Genomic DNA, 24,870 nt, shown 5'->3' with positions numbered 1-24,870 from the left:
AGCAACAGTGACCTCAGCAGCAGCGATCACAGCAGCGAAAGCCGGCCAAGCCCGAGCTTATCGAGGTATCACCCAATGAAGGTCAGGATTGGGAGAGCCTTCTGCTGCTTGTGCAAACGGCAGTTAGGACTGACGAGCGCTACAAGCCGCTTAAGGACCACGTCGTCCTGGGCCGCCGCACCAGTAAGGCGTTGCTGCGACTCACGCTCAGCCGCAAGGCGAATGCTGCAGCAGGTCCGTGCCATCGTGGGCAGTGCTGGAGTGTGTCGGCACGTCACGGAAATGGCGTCACTGGTCATTCATGACGTCGACCCGCTAGCCCGAGAGGACGATCTCACTTCGCTGATTGACAGCAAGTTCGAGTCGGGAGCGGGAATTGTGTCGACCACAATGACAAAGATGGCCGATGGTACACAGCGTGCGTACGTGCGATTGCCTGCAATGTTTGTGAGTGAACTCGACGGCACCAAGATAAAGTTGGGCTTTTGCGTCAGTAAAGTCAGAGTCGCGTCACCGACCCCTCGAGAGCGTGTGCGCTGGTATCGCTGTCTCGAGCTGGGTCATCGGGCCCATGATTGCCGTTCACCCGACGATCGGCAGAACATGTGCATACGCTGCGGCGTTGTGGGGCACATGGCAAAGGTATGCACTTCTCAGCCAAAGTGCCTCAAGTGCGGTGGTCCACACACAATTGGACACCCCGACTGCGCCCGGTCGGCCTTGCAATGACCCCACAACTGCGAGTAATGCAAGTGAACTTGGGCAGAGGAGAGAGGGCTCAGGACATTGCCCTCCAAACTGCCCGAGAGAAGAAAGTGGACGTGCTGCTGCTGTTGGAGCTGTATCGACCGCCTACCAACAACGGTCGATAGGCCTTCGACTGTTCGAAGAAGGTTGCCATCGTCGCAACTGGGTCTCTTCCTCTCCAGAGGATTTGGTGCAGCAACACACCGGGACTCGTCGCTGCCGAGATAGGCGGCACCACTTTCCTCAGCTGTTACGCTCCACCTCGTCAGCCCACCGACGAGTTCGAGCGCTTCATTGAATCAGTACAGCTCGAGACGCTTACCCATTCACAAGTCGTCATTGCCGGCGACTTCAACGCCTGGCATGTGGAATGGGGAAGCGAGCGTAACAGCGAGAAGGGAGAAGAGCTGCTCAGTGCCATCCAGCAGCTAGACCTGGTTGTGCTTAATCAGGGCACGACGAGCACCTTCGACGGCAACGGAGCGGCAACAGCGAGTATCGTTGACGTGGCGTTTGCGACACCAACCATCGCGCAGCCGGGAACGTGGAACGTGTGCGGTGATTACTCGTACTCCGACCACCGGTACATCACGTACACTGTTGGCACCATAGTTCCCGTCGTAAACGAGCCCTCATCACCACGGATGAGACATCAGGGGCGCATTCGACACGCGGATCGGCGGTATAAAGCGACGCAGTTCTCGCAGCGAGCCTTCCGAGCGCGGTTCTCAGAACGGGCGGTCAGTCACGAACGCATGGTTGAGATCATGCTCGCCACGTGTGACAAAACGATGCAGCGGGTTACAACGTCGCATAGTGACCCCCATCGTGACCTGTTCTGGTGGACGCCGCTGCTCAGGCTGCTGCGAGAGAACTGCGATCGCGCCCGCGATCGGATGCGGCAGACCAGCGATCTTCAAGAGCGGAGCATTGCCGCAGCGGAACATCGCACAGCGAGGGCGGAGCTGGGGAAGGCGATAAAGGCCAGCAAGAGGAACTCGTTCCAGGAGCTGATCGATATCGCCGAGGAGAATGTGTTTGGAGCCGGATATCTCGTCGTTCTGTCCCACCTCCGTGGTGGACGGACGCCACCCGAGACAGAGCGGGACAGGCTCGAACACATCGTGTCCGATCTCTACCCCCAGTACCCGCCCCTCGTCTGGCCAGAAGCGGCTACCATCGAGGGAGAGGAGCAGTCAGGAGCGGTTACAGCAGTGACGGACCAGGAACTCCAGTTCATCGCGCGCCGCATGGCCAACAAAAAGGCCCCGGGACTCGACGGTATCCCGAACGCGGTGGTGAAAGCAGCCATCTTGCAGCACACGGGGGTTTTCACAGCGCTGTACCAGGACTGCCTCGTTAACGGCACGTTTCCTGCAGCGTGGAAGAGGCAGCGCCTTGTACTCATCCCGAAGCCAGGAAAACCCCCCGGAGAGAGCAGCTCGTACCGGCCCCTGTGCATGTTGGATGCACTGGGCAAGGTGCTTGAGCGCTTGATCCTGAACAGGCTGCACGAGTTCCTGGAAGATCCAGATTCACCGCGACTGTCGGACCGGCAGTATGTTTTCCGCAGAGGGCGCTCGACCATCGGTGCTATTCAGAGGGTTGTTGAGGCCGGCCAGCGTGCGATGTCGTTCGGTCGCACGAACCGACGCGACAATCGGTTCCTCCTAGTTGCTGCGCTAGACGTAAGGAACAGGCACAACCAGGTGAAAGCTGCTGCGAAACAGGCGATATCAACAGTGATGGAATGGATGGCTCAACACCATCTCGAGTTTGCGCCGGCGAAAACGGAAATGGTGGTCATTTCCAGCACCAAAGCCCCGACGCGGATCACCGTCCGAGTAGGCGACGTGGACGTCACCTCGTCCCGCTCGATCCGCTATCTCGGCGTGACCCTCCAGGACAAGTTGTCGCGGCTGCCGCACGTCAAGAAGGTCACCGAGAGGGCTGGGAAGATCGCCGACGCCACATCCAGACTGCTGCGAAACCATAGCGGACCAAGGGCATCGAAAGCGAAGCTGCTAGCTTCGGTGTCCGAGTCCGTTATGCGTTATGCAGCACCGGTATGGAGTAAAGAGCTGCAGAAACGAGAGCCTGGTCGCCTGCTGGAGCGTGTCCAGCGAAAGATGGCACTGAGGGTGGCACGAGCATTCCGTACCGTGAGGTACGAGACTGCCACCCTCCTGGCTGGTCTGACCCCCATCTGCCTGCTGGTGGATGAGGACGCCCGGGTCTACCAGCGACTAAGTGCCGTCAACCGCACCGACACGAGGGCGAACATCCGGAAGCAGGAGCGACAGGCCACGATCGAGCAATGGCAGCAACAGTGGGATGCGGAAGCCGACACCAGCCGGTACACGCGTTGGGCGCACCGTGTATTACCCAACATAGGCAGCTGGCAGTCCAGGAAACATGGAGATGTGTCGTTCCGTTTGTGCCAGATACTCTCAGAACATGGCTTCTTCCGGGACTACCTGTGTCGCAATGGCTTCACATCGTCCCCTGACTGTCAGCGGTGCAGCGGCGTCCCTGATACCGCGGAGCACGCGGTGTTCGAGTGTTCGAGGTTTGCTGAAGTCCGTCAGCAGCTACTCGGCGCGGGAAGTACGGACCCGGTCCGTCCGGAAAACCTCCAGCAGCACTTGTTGCGCAATGCCGAGAGCTGGAGCCGTACCTGCGAAGCTGCTAAGCGGATTACGGCTCAACTTCAGCAAACCTTGGACGACGAGCAGCACGTCAAAGATGTTACCGATCTGGAGGAACGGCGTGCGGAGATCCGTCGAGCACGCGAGCCGCCGAGCAGCCAGGGCACGGCAACGAGAGTTGCAGCGAGCAGGACGTCTTCCATCTCCACCACCATCGCCCAGAACTGCGGCACGCCGTACAGATCTTCGGTTGCGGCAGGCGCGGTTCAGAGCGAGAAGGCGTCAAGCGATACAGGACGCGAGACGCCTGTACGGGTAGAGCAGTTCAGCATCCTCCAGCAGCAGCAGCAGCAGCGACGACGACTCAGACGGCCGAGGAAGAGCGGATATCGCAGCTGGACCGTCTAGAAGGCGCAGCCGCGCTTATTAACGAGATAACGAAGCCACGGACGGTGGCCTGAGTGCTGCGGAAGAAGCCGCAGCGGTCGAGGCGGAAGTTGCCTCCCGCTAGGCGTTTTACGCACACGTCAATACAGCTACGCTAAAAGCGTGAATAAGTGCCCTTTTCGAGGGAAATTAGTGGTTTAGTTTTTCTTCTGCACTCAAAATAAAAAATAAAACAAGACCAGGCAATGAAGCCTTGACACCCCCTTCAGGGTACGCCCTCGCGGGCATAAATGTAGGGGTGAGGGAGGGTTCTAAAACTTACACAAATAAAGAAACCCGTTTTGAAAAAAAAAAACAAAAACCAGTTATCCCTGTGTAGTAACGCTCGAGCCGTCGTCGTGAGCGGACGTGTTTCCGTCGAGCTCCGTACTCAAGTGTGATCGATATATATGCAGTGTGCATAATCGACCGTATATGTGAAATTCGAATCTGGTGAAAAACGAAAAAGTCGAATAATTCGAAAAGTTATCAAACTTTATGAAAAAATTTTATTGATAAGTCGCGGAGCCGCCGTCCCCTGGCCGTGTGCAAAAAATTTTTCAAAAAAGTTGATAAATAAAAAAGTGACTGTGCACGCGGTTTTTCCGCAATAACTTGGTGAAAAATTGTCGGATTCGCCCGATCAAAGTTTTAAATGGTGCGGAACGATAAAACCTATTGATCGATACCCATATCGGTTTAGTGAAAAAGTGGAAAATATATTAAGAGTTATACAACTTTTTTAAGTGTTTTCTCAAAATATTTCAAAAAGTGTTGTAGTGAGCGTTACACAAACAACACCATCGTGTGCGTGGCGAGAATACCTTTCTGGTGAGTGGTCGGACTTCCAGATCGGTTGGAAAACAAAAAAGTTATAGAGGATTGAAGTTATGACTTAGTTAAGTAAAGTGCAAAACTTCCATAACTTTGGGAAATCGAGTTCTAGGCGCCAGATTGCCCTCATTTTCCACGAATAGTGTAGAAACTTGCACGCTCTTTCAAACTAAGTGTCGATTGGCCCGATCGGGGCAAAATCCACCGAGTTGTGCAACTCTAAAAATTCGTGAATTGTTTAAAAAATGCTAAAGTTTTGGCGGAAACTTTGAAGTTGCACCACGCAAAACTACTTGGCCGTTTTCAATAAAAATTGATATCTGAGTCGGGGCCAAGGAGTTGAACAAAGTGGCGTACCCAGTTTTTTGGAAAAGTGTATAAAAAAGTTAGTGAACTTCTTGAGTGGCAATTTTGCTAACTTTGCGAAAAGTGAACGGATTTTCGCAAACGAAGTTTTGTTAGAAGCGTCTTGGCGAGACAAACTCAACGACGCATCGAGTGTCCGCGCGAAACGAAACCCGTCGATGTTATCGTAAGTGCAAAAAGTGTTTATATAAAATACTTAAGTGCTTTAAAAAGTTGTGAAAAGTGATCGGATCTTCATGAAAAATACGTCAAAAGACGGGCGCTGACGAGCTCCGTCCAACAGTGAAAGTTTTATGAAAATCCGTGAAAAACTACGACCAGGATCGCGGGTGGTAGTTTTTCGTATAGGAAAGTGTACATAACATACGGTTGGCACAGACGTGTTTGTGCAAAAGTTTGTCCTTGTTCGACCTTGGCACGTGCCGGCCGGGCTTGGTCGAGAAATCTTGCCCCCCCCCCTGGACCAACGGTCAACGGCTGTGACGTCAGCGACTGCCCCCCCTCGACCAACCAAAGTGGGTATAGGGACTAGGTGGGCTTATAGGTTTGGCGGGAAGGCCATATTGGACGAACGAATGACAGGAGGGGATTCGATTGTGATACGTAGTTTTTCACCTACACTACGACACATCAACCAAAACAGCCATTGGAATTCACACGCATACATCAACAAATGATCGAATCCCCTCCTGTCATTTCGTTTTCATTTTTCTACAGCACGGCTGTCAAATTGTTCGGGATAAGCCCACCTGTATAATGAACCCACTTTGCGACCAACGGTCATCTACTGTGACGTCAGCAACGGTCGTACGGGGCGTGACGTCACAGGCATACAGAACAAACACAAAAAGTGCAAAAAGTCGGGAAATTGTTGACCGATCTGGAAAATTTTTGTGGCAAAATCGCGGAGCCGCCGTCCTCTGGCCGCATGCCAAAAATTTTCCGGAAAATCGGGAAAACAAAAAAGTGAGTGTGCACGCGCTTCAACGTCAAACGGCGGGGCCGTGAAAGACCATTCCGCCGGTGTGTGAAAATAGTGGATCGGAAAAGCGTGTGAGAAGTTACAAGCGATATTCCACCAAAAATTGTGTTTTTCCGGAATAACTTTTCCGGGAAAATCAGGAAAATTCAGTGGACATGTGATACAGGTGCGCGGGGAAATTCGGCTTGTCTGGACTACCCGGACGTCCAAATCAGTGCAACAGCGAACAGTGCACTTTTCAAATTTTGGGACGTTTAACTGCACCACCAATGTACTAGAGGGCGCCACCTGTCAAAATTAAAACTGGTCTATCTCCGGAACCACTTGTCGGATCCGGACGAGCAAGTGCTCGCTGGAATCAGCATCGCCCCGGCTATCTGCCTGTGTTGCCATCGTGGCCATTTTTGGCCTTTCCAGGGCGGCCAGTTTTGACAGGTGGCCAAAATCTCAACCGTGCACCACTCCGGAACGGGTAGCCCGAGCCAATCGGGCAAGTGTTTGCTGACATTGGCTTTGGCCCGGCTACCCAGCAGTGTGGCCAGCATGGTCAAAAACGCTTGCGGCAGTGTTGCCAGTTTTGAGTGTAGTGCATCGCTTCGTATCGCGCGTTCAACGCAGAGTGCGACGGGCTGCGTTCATACCCTCGTATTAAGAGGTGCGCGTACGAACGGGAAAGTGAAACAAAACGCAGGGGATGGGTGACGAGGCCCAACCCTTGCAAGTGAGTGCGCCGTACCAGCTGCGGTCCAGAAAAAGGTCGGTAGTGGCGACGCAGCCATTGGCGATTGAGCGCCCGGCAACGCCGATGATGGAGTTGTGCTACTCCAGCGATGACGACGAGCTGAATAGCACCATCATCGCGATGCCGGAGCCCACGTTGGAGTGTGAGGCAGCGGAGGCGGCCATGGACTTGTAGCCACCAGCAGCAGCACAGCCAACACCAACGGCATCTCCTGTCCCGGGCAACGTGGTTGTTGCTGGGCCCATCGACGCGGGAAGTTGTGCCTTGCTGATGGCACAGCTCCAAAGCATCGGCGCCCAGCTAACGGCGACGCTGGAGGAGCTGCGACTTTGCCGCGAGGAAAACCCGGCACTTCGTCGCGAGAACGAGTTGCTGCTCACGGGCACTCGTTCGGTGCTTGAGCTGCAGACTGCAGCGAACGCAACCCTGCAGCAGTCGTCGGGACAAGGTGGAAACCGGGAGACGGCCCGGAAGCGCCAGCAACGGCTGAGGCGGCGAGAGCGGGAACGGCAGCAGCAACAGCAGCAGCAGCAGCAGCAGCAGCAGCAGCAGCAGCAGCAGCAGCAGCAACGCCAGCAGCAGCAGCATTGTCAGCAGCAGCGTCAGCAGCAGCCGCAGCAACAACAGCAGCAGCAGCCGCAGCAGCAGCTTTGGACAACGGTGGTAAGAGGCCGCCCGTCCCAGCGGCATCGTCAACCGCAGCAGCAGCAGCAGCAGCAACAGCAGCAAGGTGAACGCTTTGTTCCACCACAGCTCCGGCAGCAGCGACAGCAGCAGCAGCGCCCGCAGCAGCAGCAGCAGCAGCAGCCGCACCAGCAACAGCAACAGCGTCCGCAGCAACAGCGTCAACAGCAGCAGCGACCTCAGCAGCAGCGATCACAGCAGGGAAGCCGGCCAAGCCCGAGCTCATTGAGGTTTCGCCCAACGAAGACCAAGACTGGGAGAGCCTTCTGCTGCTTGTGCAAACGGCAGTCAGGACTGACGAGCGGTACAAGCCGCTCAAGGACCACGTCGTCCTGGGTCGCCTTACCAGCAAGGCGTTGTTGCGTCTTACACTGAGTCGCAAGGCGAACGCACAGTATATGCTGCAGCAGGTTCGTGCCATCGTGGGCAGTGCTGGAGTGTGCCGGCACGTCACGGAAATGGCGTCAGTCATCGTGCATGACGTTGACCCGGTAGCGCGAGAAGAGGACCTAACTTCGCTGCTTGACAGCAAGTTCGAGTCGGGAGCGGGCATCGTCTCAATCACTTTGACCAAGATGACCGACGGCACCCAACGTGCGTATGTGCGACTGCCCGCGAAGTTCGCGAAGGAGCTGGAGGGCACCAAAATCAAGCTGGGCTTTTGCGTAAGCAAAGTCAGAGCCGCGCCACCGACTCCTCGAGAGCGTGTGCGCTCCTATCGCTGCCTCGAGCTGGGTCATTGGGCCCATGACTGCCGTTCACCCGACGACCGGCAGAACATGTGCATACGCTGCGGCGTTGTGGGGCACATGGCAAAGGACTGCACTTCTTCGACGAAGTGCCTCAAGTGCGGTGGTCCACACACAATTGGACACCCCGACTGCGCCCGGTCGGCCTTGCAATGACCCCACAACTGCGAGTAATGCAGGTGAACTTGGGCAGAGGAGAGAGGGCCCAGGACATTGCCCTCCAAACTGCCCGAGAAAAGAAAGTGGACGTGCTGCTGCTGTTGGAGCTGTATCGACCGCCTGCCAACAACGGTAGATGGGCCTTCGACTGTTCGAAGAAGGTTGCCATCGTCGCAACTGGGTCTCTTCCTCTCCAGAGGATTTGGTGCAGCAACACACCGGGACTCGTCGCTGCCGAGATAGGCGGCACCACTTTCCTCAGCTGTTACGCTCCACCTCGTCAGCCCACCGACGAGTTCGAGCGCTTCATTGAAGCAGTACAGCTCGAAACGCTTACCCATTCACAAGTCGTCATTGCCGGTGACTTCAACGCCTGGCATGTGGAATGGGGAAGCGAGCGTAACAGCGAGAAGGGAGAAGAGCTGCTCAGTGCCATCCAGCAGCTAGACCTGGTTGTGCTAAATCAGGGCACGACGAGCACCTTCGACGGCAACGGAGCGGCAACAGCGAGTATCGTTGACGTGGCGTTTGCGACACCAACCATCGCGCAGCCGGGAACGGGGAACGTGTGCGGTGATTACTCGTACTCCGACCACCGGTACATCACGTACACTGTTGGCACCACAGTTCCTGTCGTAAACGAGCCCTCATCACCACGGATGAGACATCAGGGGCGCATTCGACACGCGGATCGGCGGTATAAGGCGACGCAGTTCTCGCAGCGAGCCTTCCTGTCCACGCTGCTTGACGAGCGGTTCTCAGAACGGGCGGTCAGTCACGAGATCATGCTCGCCGCGTGTGACAAAACGATGCAGCGGGTTACAACGTCGCATAGTGACCCCCATCGTGACCTGTTCTGGTGGACGCCGCTGCTCAGGCTGCTGCGAGAGAACTGCGATCGCGCCCGCGATCGGATGCGGCAGACCAGCGGTCTTCAAGAGCGGAGCATTGTCGCAGCGGAACATCGCACAGCGAGGGCGGAGCTGGGGAAGGCGATAAAGGCCAGCAAGAGGAACTCGTTCCAGGAGCTGATCGATATCGCCGAGGAGAATGTGTTTGGAGCCGGATATCTCGTCGTTCTATCCCACCTCCGTGGTGGACGGACGCCACCCGAGACAGAGCGGGACAGGCTCGAACACATCGTGTCCGATCTCTTCCCCCAGTACCCGCCCCTCGTCTGGCCAGAAGCGGCTACCATCGAGGGAGAGGAGCAGTCAGGAGCGGTTACAGCAGTGACGGACCAGGAACTCCAGTTCATCGCGCGCCGCATGGCCAACAAAAAGGCCCCGGGACTCGACGGTATCCCGAACGCGGTGGTGAAAGCAGCCATCTTGCAGCACACGGGGGTTTTCACAGCGCTGTACCAGGACTGCCTCGTTAACGGCACGTTTCCTGCAGCGTGCAAGAGGCAGCGCCTTGTACTCATCCCGAAGCCAGGAAAACCCCCCGGAGAGAGCAGCTCGTACCGGCCCCTGTGCATGTAGGATGCACTGGGCAAGGTGCTTGAGCGCTTGATCCTGAACAGGCTGCACGAGTTCCTGGAAGATCCAGATTCACCGCGACTGTCGGACCGGCAGTATGGTTACCGCAGAGGGCGCTCGACCATCGGTGCTATTCAGAGGGTTGTTGAGGCCGGCCAGCGTGCGATGTCGTTCGGTCGCACGAACCGACGCGACAAACGGTTCCTCCTAGTTACTGCGCTAGACGTAAGGAACGCGTTTAACACAGCCAGTTGGCAGGCCATCGCCACTGCGCTGCAGGCGAAAGGTGTTCCCGCCGGCCTCCAACACATCATACACAACTATTTCCAGGACCGGGAGCTGGTGTATGAAACCTCTGATGGCCCGGTAGTGCGGTCCGTCACGGCAGGGGTTAAACAGAGGTCTATCTTGGGCCCCACCCTGTGGAACACGATGTACGACGGTGTGTTGGACATCGCCCTGCCGTCCGATGCGGAGATCCTGGGGTATGCCGACGACCTGGTGCTGCAGGTCCCAGTCACAATCCCAGACAACGTGAAAGCTGCTGCGAAACAGGCGATATCAACAGTGATGGAATGGATGGCTCGACACCATCTCGAGTTAACGCCGGCGAAAACGGAAATGGTGGTCATTTCCAGCACCAAAGCCCCGACGCGGATCACCGTCCGAGTAGGCGACGTGGACGTCACCTCGTCCCGCTCGATCCGCTATCTCGGCGTGACCCTCCAGGACAAGTTGTCGTGGCTGCCACACGTCAAGGAGGTCACCGAGAGGGCTGAGAAGATCGCCGACGCCACATCCAGACTTCTGCGAAACCATAGCGGACCAAGGGCATCGAAAGCGAAGCTGCTAGCTTCGGTGTACGAGTCTGTTATGCGTTATGCAGCACCGGTATGGAGTAAGGAGCTGCAGAAATGAGAGCCTGGTCGCCTACTGGAGCGTGTCCAGCGAAAGATGGCACTGAGGGTGGCACGAGCATTCCGTACCGTGAGGTACGAGACTGCCACCCTCCTGGCTGGTCTGACCCCCATCTGCCTGCTGGTGGATGAGGACGCCCGGGTCTACCAGTGACTAAGTGCCGTCAACCGCACCGACACGAGGGCGAACATCCGGAAGCAGGAGCGACAGGCCACGATCGAGCAATGGCAGCAACAGTGGGATGCGGAAGCCGACACCAGCCGGTACACGCGTTGGGCGCACCGTGTACTACCCAACATAGGCAGCTGGCAGTCCAGGAAACATGGAGATGTGTCGTTCCGTTTGTGCCAGATACTCTCAGAACATGGCTTCTTCCGGGACTACCTGTGTCGCAATGGCTTCACATCGTCCCCTGACTGTCAGCGGTGCAGCGGCGTCCCTGATACCGCGGAGCACGCGGTGTTCGAGTGTTCGAGGTTTGCTGAAGTCCGTCAGCAGCTACTCGGCGCGGGAAGTACGGACCCGGTCCGTCCGGAAAACCTCCAGCAGCACTTGTTGCGCGATGCCGAGAGCTGGAGCCGTACCTGCGAAGCTGCTAAGCGGATTACGGCTCACCTTCAGCAAACCTTGGACGACGAGCAGCACGTCGAAGATGTTACCGATCTGGAGGCACGGCGTGCGGAGATCCGTCGAGCACGCGAGCCGCCGAGCAGCCAGGGCACGGCAACGAGAGTTGCAGCGAGCAGGACGTCTTCCATCTCCACCACCATCGCCCAGAACTGCGGCACGCCGTACAGATCTTCGGTTGCGGCAGGCGCGGTTCAGAGCGAGAAGGCGTCAAGCGATACAGGACGCGAGACGCCTGTACGGGTAGAGCAGTTCAGCATCCTCCAGCAGCAGCAGCAGCAGCGACGACGACTCAGACGGCCGAGGAAGAGCGGATATCGCAGCTGGACCGTCTAGAAGGCGCAGCCGCGCTTATTAACGAGATAACGAAGCCACGGACGGTGGCCTGAGTGCTGCGGAAGAAGCCGCAGCGGTCGAGGCGGAAGTTGCCTCCCGCTAGGCGTTTTACGCACACGTCAATACAGCTACGCTAAAAGCGTGAAGAAGTGCCCTTTTCGAGGGAAATTAGCGGTTTAGTTTTTCTTCTGAACTCAAAATAAAAAATAAAGCATGGAAGGTGCGTTATGCACGGTAGAAGACCAGGAACTGAAGCCTAGAAACCCCCTTCAGGGTGTAGTGAATGCATGAGGTTTTAGTTTAAGAGTAATATGTATTAGTATATGTGAGTTTAAAGTGTAACTCGTATTTGTAATAAAGTAGGTCAGTCTAGTCCAGTCCGTCGATACGTATAGATGTCAAAAATTGACGACGAGGATGGGATGGCCCTCGCGGGCATAAACGTAGGGGTGAGGGAGGGTTCTCGAATTTACACAAAAAAAGAAACTCGTTTTGAAAAAAAATGCCATTTATCCCTATGGTAGCTTTTCTGACACCTCTTGCTAAAAACTCGTTATAACCAAAAGGATCGTAAGGCCAAGCATTCGCTGTCCCGAAGTGTACTGAACGTTGGGATCAAGCCAGCTTTTGTCCTTATGCTTAGCGTGTGGTTTCTGTCCACACTGAGCTGACCTTTGGACACCTCCGTTATCGTTTTGGAGATGTACCGCCCCAGTCAAACTCCGCACCTTGCACTGTCCATGACGTGGACCGAAAGGACCTGTCCAGGAGTCTTCGAGCCGGGCGGCGCGCGGAACCGGGGGCAAACGTGACATCATAAACGATCGACCGCGCAGAAGCAGCGCACCACGAATGCACCGACGTACGCAAGCTTGTACCCTTGTGGGCCACGGGTCATGGTCGGACAAGCGGGTAACACGCTACACACGACGATGCTACGATGCAGTCTCCCCGGCGGCACCACCCAGCGACACACTGGACGCTGAGCGAGAAACACGGTGCATTGGGCGCGCGCAGGCGAACCGCCGCCACAGCCCCCCGGCACAGTGGGCAACGGCTATACAAACGCCGGGATGAAAATCAATTCCTCGTGCTATTGCAGTTTTTCTTCATTCAATACCATTGCTCTTACTAAACAGGGCAGTCCTATACTAAAATCGTCAAGACAGCAAAAAAACCTCAATAATTATCGCTCACAACATTTCATTATTGTGTAGTACTTAACAGCATCAACAATTATTGTTAAGAATTTAAACAAAGGCGGAGTAAGTTCCTTACTAAAAACGATTTTTTAAGTGCTACGCGCTAAAACAGCCGAGTGTTTCATGGTTAGTTTTGAAAAGAGATGATTCATATCTTACGACCTTTTTTAAACTGTTTTTCTCTGTTCAGCTTTGTTTCTTATGCCTGTTTGTTTCAAATGCTCGTTTATGACAGGTAGTTCGATACTTGCGGTGTATGGCTCATACAACAAGACGTCAAAATCGCTCGTGCTATTTTCAAGAAAAAATTCAATAATTTTCGGGGTCGCGGATGGTCGCAGCTAACTTCAACGTCAATACGTAGGAAAAATGTTGATCTTTCCTTTGATATGCGACTCACGAGTGAAATCGAGTCGAATCATAAAAAATTTTGCTCTCCAAAATGAAAATATCCAAAAACTCGGCAGTGATGTTTGATTTTCAATCATTTATGAACTTTAAAAACAAGTTTTTGCCAAATATTCTGACATAACATCAAAGTATGACAAAAAACCTTTTCAACAACACATTAATTATCAAAATCTAACCATCATATACAAAAATATGATGGTTTATGTTCGGTCGAATAATTGCTCAAATTTGGGACAAAAAACACAAAGTTTACACTTTGATGGCCTATATCCCAGTAAGTTTAAGATAAAAACGTGAAATATTTTGGTTTCAACTAAGTTTAAGTATCTATTTTAAGAAAATGATTATGGTGTTAACCTGCGATGAAGTTGGTTTTTCGATTTTTATACAGGCGTTTGCCCAATGTGCCCGGCGGAGGTGCGCGCACGATCCGGACCTGGGGCCCGCGCTTGTTCCACCCAATCATGTAAGTAAGGCAACAGTAAGAGTGGTGGTATCTCAGAGCCGAGCTCCACAAGGAAGCCCTCCCACCTATGCTGCACCTCCTATATCGCGTTACAATACCAGACTAGAGTCTAGCTCAACAGGGTCTTCTTTCCCCGTTAGTGCATCCATGCCCGTTCCCTTGGCTGTGGTTTTGCTAGATAGTAGATAGGGACAGAGGGAATCTCGTTAATCCATTAATGCGCGTCACTAATTAGATGACGAGGCATTTGGCTACCTTTTTTTTGTCAACGAAGAGTGAGCATATTCCATCCCCCTCTCCGACTCACCCAACTCGGCCGGTACGCTTGTGGTGCGTATTACTTCATGCGGAGTCGTGTGTGCGGTTGCACCCTGGGTCACGACGCATCTTCTGCGGTGATCTGGTCTGCAGATTCTGCTTATTACGCTGCTTTCCGTGGTGCGACGCGGTCACTTTGGTCCTATCGCCCACACTTCGGGTGGGCAACGGGGGGTCTGCGTCGTTGGTCACTACTCCAAGCACGTAAGGCAGTTCTCCTGAAACGAAATTTTGATAGAGAAAACAAGAAAAGGGAGAAAGAGATAGCAGAAAGCTGATAATAGAGGAGAGAAGAGAAAAAGAAAGCTGGAAAGAAACGAAAACTCACTCACTCTCTCCGTTTGGTGACGCACAGACGTGGTTTTGATCGCTCCTGCTTATTCCAGTGTTTTAACGCGGCTTGATTAATCGCCCTGTGGCTGGCAAAATTTTATCGCTTGTGACTTTTGCACACATTTGCTTTGCGATATCACTCGTTGTGTGCCTGCTTTCCAGTGTAACAGTGTTATCATAATGACTATCTGTGCAATTTGCTCTACGGCAATCAATCCAAATGGTGATCCAGTACACTTGTCGTGTTCGGGGGTGTGTGGCCGTTTGTTCCATGCTCACTGTGCCGGTGTCTCGAAATCCACGTTAAGTGAATTGTTGGCAGATTGTGGCCTGTGCTGGCTGTGCAAACAATGTGACGCCTTACGAAAATTGGAAAAGCCTGTATTGTTTCCCGAGATTGAGGCCGCCTTGGTCAATTCAATGGATGGCATTTTCTCGTCTCTAGGAAACGCCATTAACTCGTTAAGAGCGGATCTGCTTCACCGTCTTAAGCAGGATCTATTTAGTGAGAGTGCCTCGTTTGATTCTGCATATCGTAAGAGAGACGCATGGTGCCCTCTCCGAACATCACTACCCCTCGATCTACCATCTCGTCACCTCCCTCCGGCTCCCTGGCCGGCAGTGCCTCCTGCGCCTGTGATGCTACAAGGAACGGGATCGGGGAGTACATATGATCCAGTATTTGTGGCTCCAAGGCCACAGTCATTGTCGTGGATTTTTATGTCGCGCTTCGACACATCTGTAACGGATAAGCATGTCATTACCATGGTTACAAATCGACTTGCGCTTGCTCCATCGGACGTTGTGGTGCGTCGTCTCGTAAAACTTGGCGCCAACGTCGAAACGATGTCATTCGTATCGTTTAAGGTCGGTGTACCTTCCAGCAAGCGCGATGAAGCTCTCTCTCCTGCTACTTGGCCTCCATCTCTCGTGTTCCGTGAGTTCATCGATTACCAAAATCGTCATCTCCCTGTAGTGTCAGTGAACGACACGCTTACAGATGAGTCGGCCAAAAATATCGATAGTGCAAGCAACACTAATACCGTTAAATCTATCGTCGCCCGATTGGATGCTCCCGTAAACGATCCATCTAACTTCGGCTCTCTGAGTACACCACGCTTGGCCAGCATGCCTTCTCAGAGTGCTTCTCTGCCTTCGGCTCTCTCTCATCCACTGAGTGACACCTGTTCCGAGCCTACTTCCGTGCTTCCTGCTCTTCAATCAACCTCGTCGATTCCGTCATCGTCTTCATCGGTGTTCATTCCTGCGAGAACGACTGGATCCTCTCGTAAACCTTCGGATCGGTCGGCTCCAGATAACCTGCCTGCCCCTGTTAAGCGTACCCGTGGTGATCACGCCAGACAACCACTGTTGTCAAATGAACCAAATGAATAGCTAAGTATTTACTATCAGAACATTCGTGGGTTACGATCAAAATGTACTGATTTGAGGCTAGCGGCCGATGCTGCTGATTTTAATGTGATTGTTTTCACTGAAACTTGGGCTGATGATTCTTTACCCAATAGTATGCTCTTTAGTAGTGATAAATTTATCGTTTACCGTTGTGATCGTAACATAAATAATAGTTCTCGTACTCGCGGTGGCGGTGTTCTTATTGCTGTTTCGACCAGTTTAGCATCAGCGCCTATTTCTGTAAATGCCGCGCCGCTTGAGTGTGTGTGGGTTGTGATTAAAAATGAGTGCTTTAATATATATATATATAGGTGTTATCTATGTCCCACCCTACTTAGCAGCTGATATGCGTACGTTTGAAAAACTTTTAGAATGCGTTCACGATGTCAAAGCCCGCTTGCGTAACAAGGATCAACTTATTCTTTTTGGTGATTTTAATCAATCTTCTCTGCAGTGGATAAATTCTGTTAATTTAACGACGCCTTTCCAGCACTATACACCTCATAATGCGTTGGTATGTCATGCACCTTTTGTCGATTTATTCAACGTTATGGAATTTTGTCAACTAAACAATATTTCAAACCATAATGGTCGTGTGCTTGACCTTATACTATTGTTTTCTCTTAACTTCACGCCGTGTTCCATTCATGAGGCAGATCTTCCTCTTGTAAAAATTGATGACCACCATCCTCCGTTTGTTTTTGAAATTGAATATCTATCCACTGCCAACTTACCTGTTTCTGTGCAAAGTGTTAATCTTAGTCCTATTTATAATTATAAGAAGGCTGACTATGCTAGGCTGCGTGTAATTTTGTCCTCTATTAATTGGTCATTTTTGTTTGAATGTACGTCCATCAATGAGGCTGTAACACAGTTCAATGCTATCCTTATCACTTCCTTAAACTCCTGTTCTCCTCTCTTCAGACCACCTCCTTCCCCTCCATGGTCCGACCGCCATCTGCGCTCTCTGCTTAGGGATCGAAATCGGGCTACACGTGCTTACAGGACTTGGCGTTCACCGTACACGCGTAGGTTATTTAAATATGCAGCATCCGCTTACAGATCATATAACAGATATCGCCATAAATTATATGTTTTGCGTCTTCAATCTCGCTTCCGTTCAAACCCTCGAGCGTTTTGGAATTACACAAACTCTATGAGAAACAATAATGGCCTCCCTACTAGTATGTCACTTGGTGATGTGCTTGCTACGTGCCCGAATGACATTCGTTCGCTTTTTGCTGATCATTTCTCGAGTGTCTATGAAAATGGTTTAAATAACTCTACAAGCTTTGAGGCCAGTCTTTCATTCACCCCTCTCAATGTCCTGAATGTTGAATTTGTTTCTGTAAGCACTGCTTCTGTTTTACGTGCGTTAGGTAACCTTAAACCATCCTCAGTGCCGGGTCCCGATGGTATTCCTGCTGCTTTACTCTTTCATTGTAGTGAAGCACTAGCCCTTCCTGTTTCTTTCCTTTTTAATCTTTCTTTGTCTACGGCTACTTTTCCGAATATTTGGAAACAAGCATAGATAAGGGCAGTTTTTAAAAAGGGTGATCGTGGTTGCGTCTCTTATTATCGTGGCATATCTATTTTATCGGCGTTCAGCAAAGTCTTTGAATCTGTTATCCGTTTACCTCTAATGGAAATGGTGAAATCGTGGATCATTCCAAATCATCATGGCTTTATGGCTGGCCGCTCCACCACTACTAATCTTATGGAATTTGTTTCCTCAGCACTCTTAAATCTGGACTCTGGCATGCAGGTTGATGCTGTGTATACCGATTTCAAAGCTGCGTTTGATAAAATCCCCCATTCTCTGCTCATTGCTAAATTCAAGAAACTTGGCTTCTCTCCTTTCTTTCTTGAATGGCTACAATCATTTCTATAGAATCGTTTTTGAAGTGTTAAATTGAATGACGGTTTTTCTTATGAGTTTCATTGTTCGTCAGGTGTACCCCAGGGTAGTGTCTTGAGTCCTTTACTTTTTATTTTATTTGTCAATGATGTGTGCTCTGTTCTTCCATCCGATTCCTTCCTTATGTTTGCAGATGATTTAAAAATATTTTGTCCTATCACTGACTCTAATTCATGTGTCTCTCTCCAATGTCTGTTAGACTCCTTCTCCTCTTGGTGTTCTGCTAACTTTCTCTCCCTGTGTATTGATAAATGTGCTTGTATATCTTTCTCTCGGGGCTTAAACGTGTTGTCTCATAATTATTCACTAAACTCTGTTGTATTAAATCGTGTTAGTATCATTCGTGATCTTGGGGTTCACCTTGATGCAAAGCTGTCATATAATCATCATATTGAACGTACCATTAACCATGCCAATAGTGTACTAGGAATGATTTGTGCTATGGCAAATGATGTGCGTGACCCTATATGCCTCAAAGCCCTTTTCTGTAGCTTAGTCCGCCCTATTTTAGAATATGCTAGCATTGTGTGGTGCCCGGTCAGCACGGTATGGATTGAAAGGGTTGAAAGTGTTCAACGCAGATTCACCCGTATTGCCATTAGGCGTCTTTTAGGGCAATCGGATGCTTCTCTTCCCCCTTATGAAGTCTGATGCCGTATGCTTGGATTGATGACACTGCATGATCGTCGCTCTGCTTCTCAAGCTTTGCTTATCAGTGGTTTGCTTCGGAACGAGATTGATTGTCCTTCATTTCTTAACAGAATAGCGCTGTACGCGCCTGCTCGCTTTCTTCGACGCCGCGATTTCCTTCAAATCCCGTCGAGAAGAACGCTGTATGGCACCAATGATCCGTTTTTTCGATCCCTCCATCGCTTCAACAGTGCCTCTGGTGTGTTTGATTTTCATATTCCCCCTCAATCCCTTCGCCCCCTCTTCCTTCAGTTCTTTGACTCCCTTTTTGTTTCCCCATCCTAATTCTTTCATTTTACGTGTGTTGGCTGTGTTACAAATTGCTTGCTGTCTAGTATATGTTTGTCTAGTTAGATTTAAGTATTTGTTTGTTATCATTAATTTTAAGTTTTAGTCCGTAAGTTTCCCTATATTTAGCCCTCTGAGGCGGATATTTGTATCGTAAAAAAATAAATTAAAAAATAAATAAATGAATAAAAGAAAAGAGACAAAAGATTAGTAACTTTCCAGCTTACGGTGGCCCTTGCGGCGCGGGTTGTTGCCGTGCCGCAGGGCCTGAGGGACCATTATTTGCGTCCCTCGCCCGCCGTCTGGCCCGCCTGCGTCGCCTTGCCGTTGGTGGACGCTCAACATCCTATCTCGCTTGGAGAGTGGAGAAGATTGTCCTGGCGGCGGCGCGGACGGCCTCCCACGTATCGCTGAGGGCGCACATTTCCGAGACAATGTTATCCATTGTTACTCGGGAATGGCACCGCTGCTGCATCTCGTTTCGGATCCGATCGAACCGTGGACAGTGGAACAGCATGTGTTCAACGTCTTCCACGGCGTCCCCACATTCAGGGCAGTTGGGCGAGCCTTCCAGGATGCCTTTCTCGACGAAATAGGAGCGCAAGAACCCGTGCCCCGTGAGGAGCTGGGTGAGGAAAAAGTCGACTTCCCCATGCTTGCGGCTGACCCAGAGATTAATGTCTGGAATCAGCCTCCTCGTCTTCAGTCCTGGTGATCCTGGTTGCCCTGCACCCGTTGTCCACTGGTCCTGCCAGCGCCTCATCGTCTGCTCCCGTTGCCGCTTCCGTATATCCGATTGAACGCCACCACTCGCTACCTTTTTGTCGTGGCAGCGGATATCCTCCTGCATGAGGAGGACTAACGGGGTGGTGTTGGCGACAACGCAAGCGGCATCATAAGACACGGTCTGGAAGGCGCTGGCGACTCGGAGAGCCCCCGGTCGATGCGCCCTTTGGACCGATTTGCGATGGGTCTCCTTGTCGAGCACCCATCGCCCCCAGGTGGCAACTCCGTATCGGATGATACTGTTGCCGACGTTTACGAGCTGTCTCCTACTGCGGCTCTTAGGACCACGCTTGTTCGGCATCAGGCAGGTCAAGGCGTTCGTAATCCGTGAAGCCTTATTGACCACTCTTTCCAGATGCCGGCTGTGGTGCTGTTTGCGACAGAGGTCCACTCCCAGGTACTTCAGCGTTTCCGTGGATTGGATCGAGTGACCGCCCGCTTGAAGCTCTGCGAGCTGCGGGACATGATGAGTACAAAAAATCATAAACCCGGTCTTTTGGTAGGCAAGTTCCAATCCGACTCCTTGCAGCCACCGCTCGATCCTCTCCAGGTTAGCCGTTGCTAATGCGCTGACCTGTTCCGTGGTCCCTCCCAGAAATGTGAAGGCCACGTCGTCAGCAAACCCGATGATGTCCGCTCGTAGTCCCTCGAGCGGCAAGCGGAGTAGGTCGTCGTACATGAAGTTGGTCCTAGAACCGAACCCTGGGGAGCGCCAGCAGATACAGTCCTCGACACTACTCCTTCATCCGTGTCATAGTGGAGCGTTCGGCCAACGAAATAGTTCCGCAGCAACGCCTGCAAATAAGGCGGAGTGTTTTTACGCTGCAGAGCTTGGCCGATCGCTGTCCAGTTTGCCGAGTTAAAAGCATTCTGGACATCCACCGTTACCACCGCACAGAGACGATCCCCCGTTCGCTTCTTGGCATTTGGCTACCTTTTCCCGTTTAGACAAGAGAGAACTTTTCATAGGACATACGATAGGCAGAGCACCAAGGTACCTACATATGCAGATGGATGTTTACCACTAAAGCTCTCTTGTGCCTCAAGGAATACTGGCCGGATCGTCCGCTAGAGCATTGCTTCAACCAGCATTCCTTTGGTCAACATCGACCCTGGCGCCGCAATGCTATGACAGTTGTGTCTGTCAGGCGTATAGAACATTACACCCCGCGCCCAGGTCCCGAGACCCGGAGGGCCATCTCTCCTAGGAGTCAGGCACCTCATCGCCGCACATGGTATCTCAGTGAGTGTGCCATCCACCTAGTATAATGTCAAAGTCCGGTGATTGACCAGCTGGTCACACTGGGGCTGACAACCGCAGACAAGCTCGCCATCAAGGTCCCTCTACTCGTAAGTCGGGGGACCAAAGAATAGAGACATGTGTGCGTATGGTCTTTGGCATCTCAGCTGATTCCCGCACGTTCCGAGGGGTATGGATCTTCGTCAATGTATCGGCCATGTCAGTTATCCTCAATCATGCTGATTCCCGCACGTTCAGGGGAAGTGTCTTGGCTTGCTGCTTCTTGGTTTTGGAGTTCTCTGTTGCTGTCGCCTCTGTAGCTGCGTTGGAGATTGTACTGATTTTCCATCACTTCGTGGACGTACTCTGCGACTCGATTCTACATTACTTCGTCGCTGCACATGATGTTGGTTGCGTTTTCGACGTTGAAATCGGCTTGAAGATCTTGCTCCAGTTGTAACCTCGCCAGAAGATACATGCCGCAGATGAAGATGGTGTGTTCTGCAGTCTGATTCTCGTCACCGCAGGCCGGGCATAGGGGTGATCGTACGTACCTCATTCGGTGAAGATGAGCCCTGAAAAACCCATGGCCTGATAAGAACTGGCACATATGGAACTCGATGTTTCCGTGTCTCCTGGTTATCCATGGCTGGATGTTGGGTATCAATCGCCTTGTCCAGGAGCCTGAAGTGGTGTTCGACCATTCCCTTTGCCAAACTTCAACGGAGTATGGTTGCTCAGCTATCCTCGCCAGTTTGCTGCTTACTCCCGTTGTGATGCTGCGTTGTCGAACTCGGTAGTCTTCGTCGATTAGTATGTGGAGCGGCATCATCACGCAGGCATCGTGCGAGGTGCTCCTAAATGCGCTTATCACTCTGTTCACTAATGGTCTATGGCACCTCCGGAGCCATTGCTTCCTGCACTCGAATTTCAGTGACTCAGCCCATATTGAGGAGACATATCTGATGCCTGCAATGATGGTGGTTGCTATAACTCGACGTCGGCTGCTTCTTGGCCCTGATCGGTTGAGCATCATTCTCACTAGGGCGTTGGTGTTGGTCACCGCTCTCTCAGCGACATACTTGATGTGCTGAGTGTATTCTAGGCGATCATCAATTATGATGCCCAGATACTTCAAGTGGCGCGATGATCTAACTGTGTGTCCTTCGACGATGATCTGTGATTCTTGTCCACTTCTGTGTGAGCTTACTAGGATGTACTCCGTCTTCGGTATATTTAGTTGAAGATCCACTGACTCCATCCATTGCCAAATGATGTTGATGGCTATTTCGATCGTGTTCTCCAGATCGTATATTCGGCTTCCGACAGCTACTAGAACTATACCATCAGCGAATCCGATGAGTGATGCTCCATCATACAGCGCTAAGTCGAGCACCTCGTTGTGCATAAATTCCATAAGGTGGGTCCCAGTACTGACCCTTGGGGCACTCCAGCTGTTACGACTCTCTCGATGTGGTTATTCAGTCGGTAGAGTATTACACGTTTAAACCCTTAGCTACTCCATCAATCAAACAGATCGGACGTGATGAGCCGCTTTCTCCCGGTCGTTTCCCTGGTTTGCGAATCAGCACAAGCCTCTGTTTCTTCCAATTGTCTGGAAATTCACCAGTGTCGAGGCCCGGATCTTTGGTAAACTTTCTTGAACATTGTCAGCTCCTCGATCATCGCTGTTGCCAAAGCAGCGTTCGGTATTCCATCTGGACCTGGTACTTTCCTGGATTTAAGCGACCTTCCAATGTTCTGGATTTCCTCGTCTGTCACGCTTTCTGGGTTTTCTTGGCCTGTCGTTGGTTGATGTGTCGACCAGTCTGTGACAGGGTGGTTCGGGAATAGTTCATCAATAATTGTGTTGAGTTTCTCGGGGTCCAACTATTTGGGCACTCTGTTTCCTCCAACCATTCGCTTCAAAATTACATAGACCTCGCCAAATGGAATGGTGTCAGACATGTTTACAAGTCTTTACCAGGTCGCTTTTTTGGTCCTCTTGATTTCTCTCTTCAGCGCATTCCTGGCAAGCTTATATTCCCTCCTTTTGTCTGAGAATTCAGTACTGCCATAAGCCCTTTTGGCAGCTCTGCTTGCGGCTTTGCATTTCTTCCGAAGGTCTGCTATCACGGACTTCCACCAGTTGACGCCCCTCCACTTGCACGTTTTTTTCAGCCTGGACATGGTAGCATCACATGCTTTATCTAGGGCTTTAACCAGGTCATCGGGCGTGTCAACTCTCATCTCATGCAGGACTCTATCTAGTGCCGCAGCAAAAAGTTCCTTGTGGTAAAGGGTGGTCTTTCATCCTTTCTTCGCATTGCCTTGGGGACTATATGTTTGTTCTTGGCCAATCGTGATAAGTATCCCTCTGTGGAATTCATATAGTCCGGCAGTACTTCCCATCCTGTCGTGTCCATTAGAGATCGGCTCACGAACGTTAGGTCGATGGCTGACTTTCTCTCTGGTGTAACGAATGTGTCTTGATCGTTGTTCATTAGAACCATCTCTAATCCGGCGAAGGCTGCTAGCAATGTATCGCCTCTTAAGCGCTGTGACTCTCCTCTTGCTCCAAGGGTGTTTGCCCAGCTTGCCGACCATGCATTGAAATCCCCTGCCACAATACAGTTGGACGATCCGCTGACGGTCAGAACAATATTATCGAGCAGTTGCTCGAATTCCTGCATAGTCCAGCTTGGGAGGGGCGTAAGCACTAACGATGAGGATGCCTCCCACCTCTACGGCTAACATTCCTCTCAATGCCTTGTTGACGATCTTCTGAATGGGTAAGTTTCCACATGTCACTATTGCTGTCAACTGGTCCTCACTGTACACTATGTTGTTGTTTTGCCGTTGATTTTTAACAGGATCGGCGACAATAAACACATCTACTTCTCGTTCACGAGCGGTTTGCCACATAAGATTGAAGGCCGCTCCGCAATGGTTTTGGTTATGCTGTATTAACTTAACCATGTTGTTGTCATCTAGCTATCCGGTTGGGACATCTGAAGCTGCCTGTGATGTGGGGCTCAACCATTTCCCCACGGCAATCGAGACACGTCATAGCGTTTGGACACTCTCGGATCTTGTGTCCCTCTTGTCCACATTTAATGCAGAGCTTGCTTCGATCTTGGCCAGTGCATTCGAAGCCCTTGTGACCCAGTTTCCAGCATTTGAAGCATTTGACCTGGACTGTAGCCTCTCTCAGGCTGCATACACACCAGCCAACTTTCAACTTGCCTGGATTGAGGACACACTTTTTCGCCGACAGAGGCTCTCTAAACGTAGCCTTTTGTGTACCCTTAGCTCTTCCTTCTCGGACCTTGATTTCCTTATGATCAATGTCAATCTCCAGCTGTTGCTTGAGGGCTTCTGCGATCTCCTCAGCAACGGTGATTTCATCCAGATGGGCGATTTCGATCGTCACCGAGGGTGCAAGCGTTCAGACGTTCGCCTTGTCCTTCAAGGCATTTTTGATGCCTGCTTCTACCTGCACCGCTTCCTTGCCTCGCTTCAGTACTTGCAGCATGTCACCGTTCTGAGTTCTTCGTGCCTTGGCAACCTGGTCGCCGACATCCTTGAGGGCATCGTCGTGGGTAAGCCCTTTTAGCACTTTCGCCAGGTCGATGTTTTCACACTTCTCAATTACCACTGCTTCGGGTTTTGGTAGTGGTCGCTTCCTTTTCTTTTTCTTGGGCTGCTTGCATTGACCCCCACTACTCTTCGGAGTCTTTCTTTGCGCGGATCTTGGACGCGCATTGTTGTCTCGCTTGCGGGCCTCTTTTGGGACTCGGCCTTTTCTGGTTTGCGGCACAAAGGGGGCATCTTCTGCCAGCTCACTTGGCTGTGCCGTTTGCACTTCAAGTTCTTGAGTGCTATTCTGCTTGAGCTGCTTTTTCATCTCACTCATTTCCTTGACCATCGATTCCATGAACTCAATCATCTGAGCGATCATTCCATCTCTCAGGTCCTCAATCTCCAGATTGTTGGCGTAGTTCTTGAAGCACTCGAGTTGCGTTTTGTGCGAGACTTTTCTCGGTGCTTCAACCTCCTCAGCCTCCTGAGGCTTTCTTATAGCTCTTTTTGAGTTTCGATAGAAA

General features: G+C 51.8%; 1 protein-coding gene and 1 pseudogene across 1 annotated transcript in view; both read left to right on the top strand.

The window, feature by feature from the left end:
- LOC125906696 (uncharacterized) overlaps positions 1–24,870 on the top strand; it is a 189,944-nt gene that overhangs the window by 8,575 nt on the left and 156,499 nt on the right. The window lies entirely within an intron of this gene.
- Positions 555–4,034, top strand: LOC125906665 (uncharacterized; annotated as a pseudogene).

The sequence above is a fragment of the Anopheles coluzzii genome, chromosome X, assembly GCF_943734685.1.
Source record: "Anopheles coluzzii chromosome X, AcolN3, whole genome shotgun sequence".
Taxonomy (NCBI): domain Eukaryota; kingdom Metazoa; phylum Arthropoda; class Insecta; order Diptera; family Culicidae; genus Anopheles; species Anopheles coluzzii.
Note: the sequence above shows the minus strand (reverse complement) of the source record. Positions and strands in the feature narration are given on the sequence as shown.